The 7828-nt window shown below is 32.2% G+C and overlaps 1 protein-coding gene across 5 annotated transcripts in view; it reads left to right on the plus strand.

Annotated features, from left to right (window-relative positions):
• LOC106478314 (calcitonin gene-related peptide type 1 receptor-like) overlaps positions 1–7828 on the plus strand; it is a 164918-nt gene that overhangs the window by 11631 nt on the left and 145459 nt on the right. Inside the window, exon 1 of one of the 5 annotated variants that reach the window (XM_022381898.1) lies at positions 1164–1201. The exons of the other annotated variants lie outside the window; for them this stretch is intronic. The gene's annotated coding sequence lies outside the window, so the exon portion shown is untranslated. Of the gene's footprint in view, positions 1–1163; positions 1202–7828 lie in introns of those variants that run through there. 5 annotated transcript variants of the gene reach the window in all.

Genomic DNA, 7828 nt, shown 5'->3' on the forward strand with positions numbered 1-7828 from the left:
GTCTCTGTTCAATTTTACCTTCTGGATATTTATGACTGTAAAATTCCATTCCTGCTCCATGACGTAATAAACACAAATGATCTGAATGCTGCTAGACCAGAATGTTCTTCAGATTCTCAGTACATGTATGAATACCTAACATATTTGTGCTCATTTTTAGTTTAGTTTTAAATAGAAATTGTATTGGTATATTTAAATATGTTTCTCGATTGGTGGATAAAATAAGTGGCTCCGTTTATCTTAGCCTTTCTCGAGGAAAGAATCGGAAAACCATAGATAAACATTGTGATTGTATATGAAGCGTAGATGATGCAGGGTTTTATTTTCTTTGTATATAGACAGCCTGCTTGGAATACTTTGGTGAGAGACGATATTACAATGTATGTACTTAAGTGAATTTTCATCGGAACCCTGATCGAAATGACGTCTTTCACACAAGGTCCAATAGGAAATTATCTATAAAATCAATTCTTTATGAACAATCTAACAGTATTTTGCCCGATAACATGTAGAATGACACACATTACAGTAAACCTAAAAGTTGGACCAACATTGCACTAACAAAACAATTTCTAGCGCTAACCTATTCATTATCCAGTGAATAAGAAAATCTCTAAATTTACTCTCTTGACGAAAAAGATGAAAGTGGAAACACGCGTTACATATTCTGTGTGGTATTCACAAGTTTTTTAAATGAAATAAATAAACTCGGGCAGAATTTATTTTGTCAATCATAAACATATGTTAAATCAATAAACAAGTAGATAGACAGAACAACAGAGGAAGAACGTGATACTTGCGATTAAGTTAAAATCATACTTCGTTCCTATTTGTCTTGATAGATTTTAGAATTAGTGTGACAGGATTTTCAACTTAAGTTTAAGGTACGTCACCTATAATTATGATAACAAAATGTCGTATATATATGAAACGAATCAAAATGTTTTCGTTTCGCCTTTTCGTCTAGTAACAATGTTCATTTGAATTTAATTTAAGCATAATTTAAAGAAGAAGTTAAAAGTGGATAAACACTTGTTTTTGTTAAGGGTAATTAAATATAACAAATATGGTTGAAATAAAGTGAAAGCTACATTACTTAAACGATATAGATAAAATTACTTTATTTGTTTTTGTAGATCAAAGCTGCACTCGGTTATTTGCTGTGTCCACCACGTGGAGTCGAACCCCAAACTTTAGCGTTGTAAGTCCATAAACTTATCTCTGTCCCATCGGGGGACCTTAAAATTAAGTTAACATTGTTAAATTGAAAAGTTGAAAAGCAACTGATATTAAGGGAATTATCAAGACAGTGCTTATGTTGTTTAATAAAATGATAAATGCGCCATTGTAACTGACGTCAGCAATATAGATATTATTAAGTTAACACAATTAGATGGAAAGGTAATTTATGTTCAGTAATTTAGGTTCACTTAAAACCTAGAATTAAGCAAACAACATTTTAACACTTATAGGAAAGTGCTAGGAATAAGATTGTGTTAATAAAGTAAATATAGTTTAGTTTAAAAAAGGAGATAAAGTATAACTACAGTTATAAAAGTTAAAGAAACCTAAAAGTTAGCAGTTTGCACGTGAATTATCTAGAATGTTCTGTGTGCGATGGGACCTACTTAAACAATATATGTCTGTGCGTTTATTTGTCTGTGTTATAACATAACATTACGGAAAAGTAACTTCTAACATGTTTATATGTTTGATTTTTTTCGTGTGAATGCCGTATTTATGCTACTGCAGTAATTTCTTTAAATATATTTCAATCCTGGATGATCCAGGATAATCATAACCCGTGATAGAGACTACTCACTCTTAAACCGAAAAACGAGACCAAAATCCATATTCTACTGAATTAAGATAAACCTTTATATGTTGTTTTACATCATCTTCAGATTGGTCCGGCATGGCCAGGTGGTTAGGGCACTCGACTCGCAATTAGAGGGTCGCAGGTTCGAATCTCCGTCCCACCAAACGTGTTCGCCCTTTCATCCTCGGAGGCGTTATAAAGTGACGGTCAATCTCACTATTCGTTGGTAAAAAAAGTAGCCAAAGAGTTGGAGGTGGGTGGTGATGACTAGCTGCCTTCCTTCTACTCTTACACTGCTAAATTAGGGACGACTAGCGCAGATAGCCCTCGTGTAGCTTTGCGCGAAATTCAAAACCAACCAACAAACAAACAAACCATCTTCAGAATAATTCCATATAAATAATGATCGTTTAATGTTAAAGTATGCGTTACTTATTTGTTTAGGGTAAACTTATAAAAAAGAACAGAAACTATATAAGTTATTTAAGGAACAGAAAGGCGAAAGCTCAAACTAGCTGTAAGGGTAGATTCAAGCTTCTGTCGCTATGAACGATGTTGATGTTTCTTGGTGGGTCAGTGGTGTTACGTATTGCGAATTTGAAATAATCCAAGGCCGCGTTAAATAATTTAACTTTTAATAGTTGAACTGTACCCTGGATTTAATGTTTAGAAATATGCCGATATTTTATTTAATATATATATATATATATATATACAACACTATAATTTACACTAGTAACTATTATGATTAATTATTACAAACAAAGTTTCACTAACTTACAATTAGCCTAAAACCGTTTTCCTAGTTCAGAGTTTCCTTGATATCCAACGAGTTGTACGTATATATAATTTGGCGGGAAGCTAGCTAGCTTTGTCAGCCACTGAATTGTTGGACCGTTGAAGTAAGATAATATTTTAACAAAATCACTAATGATCACAATGATAAATTAGTAATATTCTTGGAGAGATATTAACGTATGATGAGAATTTACTGACGTTCCAAATTTATAACTGTTCTTGGTCAAATGTCGTATATTTTCTGGTTGATAAGGGTTAACAAAATCACAGTTTATAGCTTACACGGTTATAACAGATTCATAGTAGACTTGTCTCTTCTTTGTTCTCTGTCGTCTGCTGTTTTTTGGCGCGATGCCCTGATTTTTTTTATAGGTGAGACACATTTTCTAAAAATTTCTGATATATCGGTTACGGAAGTTGATTCTTTGTGTTCACGAATGTTCTATAATCTTGGAGAATTGGCGGGAGTTTCGCCATACGTAACGAACACGGTAAGCTAAACACGCCCTCAAATATAAACTTATTCGAAACAAACGTTGACATTAAAATACATATATAACAAATTCGTTATACGCAACACATATCTGATACTACAAGTCACGCATATTTCTAAATACAAATTCAATCATATTAAAATAAATACATAATAATAAATTCGTTACAGTGGTAAGTTTGCGGACTTACACCGCTAAAATCTGGGGCTCAATTTCCCGTGGTTGGTAGAATGCAGATGGTATATTATGTAGATGAGAGCTAACCAAATCATACAATCCATGAAAGATTATAAAGGAGTGTATGTGTGTGTGTGTGTGTGTATATATATATGTATAAGATATATTTTGCACACTCGTTTATTTGTTAGTATTAGAACAAAGCCGCATTAGGCTATCTGCTGTGTCCATCGCGGGGAATCGAACGCCAAATTTGAGCGTTTTAAGTCCGAATATCTTCCATTGTACCACGGAGGGACCTTTTGTTAAGTATCGCTGGCTTAAGTAAGTTTAATCCCACTGAGTTAATATGTATTTGATAATATGGTTTTTTGTTGTTGTTTTTTGGAAACAGATGAAGTCATCCAAGCATTAGTGTAAAATCTTTGTAATCACGTTCTGGGAAAGTCTATTTAAATATGAATGATGACTTCTTTGCAAAAAAGTGGCAGCCTGTCTAATTCATATGTTTTCATGCTGTACTAACTGGCTAGATAATCAGGAAATGTATTTAGTAACGTTACTTATTTAAAATAAACATGGGCCGCGATGCTGTTGAACATGCTCTGCATTCTCAGCTGTTAGCGCGTTTCAAAAGTGACAGTTAATCCTGTTTTTGCCATTTCAAGCCAATCAAAGCCCTTGTGGCGGCGGGCGCTGCTGACTGGTTTCCTTTCGTCTGCTTAATTGTTTACATTTTTTTTTTGTTGTTGTTAAGCGCAAAGCTACACAACTGGTTATCTGTACTCTGCCCACCACGAGTATCAAAACCCGATTTTTAGCGTTATAAACCCTCATATTTATCGCTAAATCATAGGGAGATGAACTTTTTATTGAATAGACAGTATCAGCAAAATTAGAGCTATAGCTTTTGTTTGTTTGTGTTTAGCTTAACTCAGTGTTTCCCAACCTAGGTGGTATCGCCCCTAGTGGACATTTTTAAAATTCAGGGGGGAGGAGTAGACTTTGAGGGGGCGTCAGAGGGGCGGATAGAAAAGTTTTGAGGGTTTCAAAGTTATATTTGTTAAAATTAAATCATACGAATTGACTATTATAGCCTTACAATTTTCATAATATTAAAATATTTTAATGGTCTAAAAATGTATTGGAAGCAGGTATGAGCGCTCATTGTTTGCTGCGGCGAAAAAGGTTGTGAAACACTGGCTTAAGAACTAAGAACCTATTATGAGAATACCTTATTGACATCTAGTGATACATAGGTAGAAATCTTCATGAGCATTTTGTCATGAAATAATAAATATACCTTTTCAAAAACTTTCAATTAAACGTCACTTTTTAAATCAAATTAGACTGCATAATATGTAGAGCGTTTCATGGAAGAAAAGCACCTATTTTCTCGTATACAGACAATTCAGTTTGTGTACAGAATAATAAGCGAGTGTCAGTCAGACGAAGCTATTCAATGCTGTTGTATATGGCCGCTGTTCATTGGCCCAACATGTAAAATGTTTATGGCAGCAGTTATGGAAGAATGAGCTCCTAAGATTGTTCCGGAGACGTCGCATGCAGGTCGGTTCATATACTCTGGACGTGATTTTTTGTTAATGTCCATACTTCACAGATTGTAGGAAGTACTGTAACAATGTTAGGGCTTGATTCTAGATCGCCATATAAGGAAACAGCATGGTAAAAGATATTAAAATCGCATTCTTACAGTAGGGTTCTTTTTTGTTGCAAGTCACCTACAAACTGAGTGAACACTAGCTGGTAAAATCTAGCGTACGAAGAGCCATGTGTTATAACATATAACTAGCCCTAACTCTAAAACGAACAAATATAAGACTTTTCTTATATTTTCTTCAATATACTGTGAAGAAAAGCAAAATTGTTTTAATAGGATATATTAAAAACACGTAAAACTAGACTTTATTAAAAGTGAATATTTTATTAATATATATATTTTTATACATAACATATATTCAGCAGCTTCCAGAAAGCACAGGAAACACTGTAACTTGATTCGCTGCCTCCAACTCTCTCAAATTCTAAGATGTGTGTTGTGTGAAAAAAAATTAAAAAATAAGGCACTTAGCAACGCCATCTGAAGGTCATGTACACAAAAACTTTATGAGTACCGAATCGTTTTGTCTTCTGCTTAACTGGAATATTCTCATAAATGTGAGACTTTTTGTGAATTCAACTCAGAACATTTGTGTTATTTTGAGTCTTTTTGTGAATTCAACCCAGAACGTTTGTGTTATTTTGAGTCTTTTTGTGAATTCAACCCAGAGCGTTTGCGTTATTTTAACTGTGTGGTTTTATTTGTAAGAACATGTTCAATATTAAATATTTTTGATCAGATTGTGGCTTTAGGTTTAACCAAAGATCCTGTCAAATGAGGCCATTTATTATGTACTCGTCTGCGGATTTACAACGCTAGTAACCGGGTTTCAATACTCGTGGTGGACAGAGCACAGATAGCCCGTTGTGTAGCTTTGTGCTTAATTCCAAACAAACAAACAAATTATGTATTCGACTATTCGAAAAAAAACAAATCCCTTTGCTGTGGTATAAAACGTCTAAGCTGGGAAAGTAAGAAGGCCTATTAGGCATTAGTTATGAGATTAAAGTCACTTCAACTTTTTTTTACATATATATATCTTTGGTTTGATATCTATAATGGACCAATTAATAGGAATGTGATAAAAATTATATCTATAGTCAAAAGTAATTTTCATCACATTTGTTAAGCCTGATGAATAATTCCCTTAGCCTTTAATGCCATTCAAATTTATTTTTCTTCTTTTCTACTGCTCATTCTTATTTTGAGTTTGGAATATCGCAACACATTTAATAAGGTAGCAGTAAAGTTAAAATGTTTCATTTTAAAGATTTTTTGATGAATTATAGCCAAATATGTACTTTTCGCTCTTCATCAATATAAGCTGACGATCAATTACTATTTTTACAAATTGTTATTTATTGAAAACATTCCCTTCCATTCATAGATAAAAACTATTTTTGGAAATGTACCTTGCAAACTCCAGTTTTTAATTATGCAAAAAAAAAAAAGAATTACAAAGCGTAAGTTATGAAATCTAATCGGTGTATGAACAAAAAACAAATTACTTGTGTTTCCATGTGAACGGAAAATCTTTCACTTGTGTTTTTAATTAAAACACGTTCTAGACTATTATCGCTATTTAATAAAGTAGAATGTATTCAACTAGAATTTCCATCTGTAATAATTAGGTTTAGGTCAGAAGGAATTTCAAGAACAAACAATCCAAATTAAGAAACTTGAAAACAAATGCCAAAGTTAACCGCACAGTCGATTATAATTCAGTTCGAAAGTAATACAAGTTCACTTTCAATTAGAAGAATAATGAGGTATGTGAAGTCAATATTAACCACCTATCTTAAGTCTATATTAACCATCTATCCAAAGTCTATTTTAACCATCTATCCTAAGTGTATATTAACCATCTATTCTAAGTCTATATTAACCATCTATCCTAAGTCTATATTAACCGCCTATCCTATATCTATATTAACCATCTATCCTAAGTGTATATTAACCATCTATTCTAAGTGTATATTAACCATCTATCTTAAGTCTATATTAACCATGTATCCTAAGTCTATACTAACCATCTATCCTAAGTCTATATTAACCATCTATTCTAAGTCTATATTAACCATCTATCTTAAGTCTATATTAACCATCTATCTTAAGTCTATATTAACCATCTATCTTAAGTCTATATTAACCATCTATCCTATATCTATATTAACCATCTATCCTAAGTCTATATTAACCATCTATCCTTTATCTATATTAACCATCTATCCTATATCTAACCATCTATAATATCTATATTATCCATCTATCCTAAGTCTATATTAACCATCTATAATATCTATATTATCCATCTATCCTAAGTCTATATTAACCATCTATCCTATATCTAACCATCTATAATATCTATATTATCCATCTATCCTAAGTCTATATTAACCATCTATCCTATATCTATATTAACCATCTGTCCTAAGCCAAGGTTAAAACTGAGAAGCTAAGGTAAAGAATCAGTTAATATATGATGTTGAAATAAACCGGTTGTTAAAGTCATAAACATTCTGTATTTATTGTATGTTCAGTGATCCCTAAACGTTTTGACATGAAATAACATATTTTTTATTAAAGATAACAATATCATATTCCAAGAACCTTTAGGTAAAGAATTGTTTTCCATAGCGATAAGTTATCATAATATGTTTGACAAAATCTAGCATGTTTTACCTGTTTTCTTATTATTGGCAAGAAGTGGCGTCTTTGTTCTCCGTTATTTTGAAATTGTTGAACAAATAGATTTTTTTAGAAAGCATGTATCATATTTTAATTTAAGTCCAAGTTAAATATGAAACTCATAATTTAGAGAATTATTCTATGCATATTAAAGAGTTTTTTTAAAACACGTGCACACAAACGTTTAAAACCAGAGAAACGCAATATATATATATATATATATATATATAA

The sequence above is a fragment of the Limulus polyphemus genome, unplaced genomic scaffold, assembly GCF_000517525.1.
Source record: "Limulus polyphemus unplaced genomic scaffold, Limulus_polyphemus-2.1.2 Scaffold199, whole genome shotgun sequence".
Classification (NCBI taxonomy): domain Eukaryota; kingdom Metazoa; phylum Arthropoda; class Merostomata; order Xiphosura; family Limulidae; genus Limulus; species Limulus polyphemus.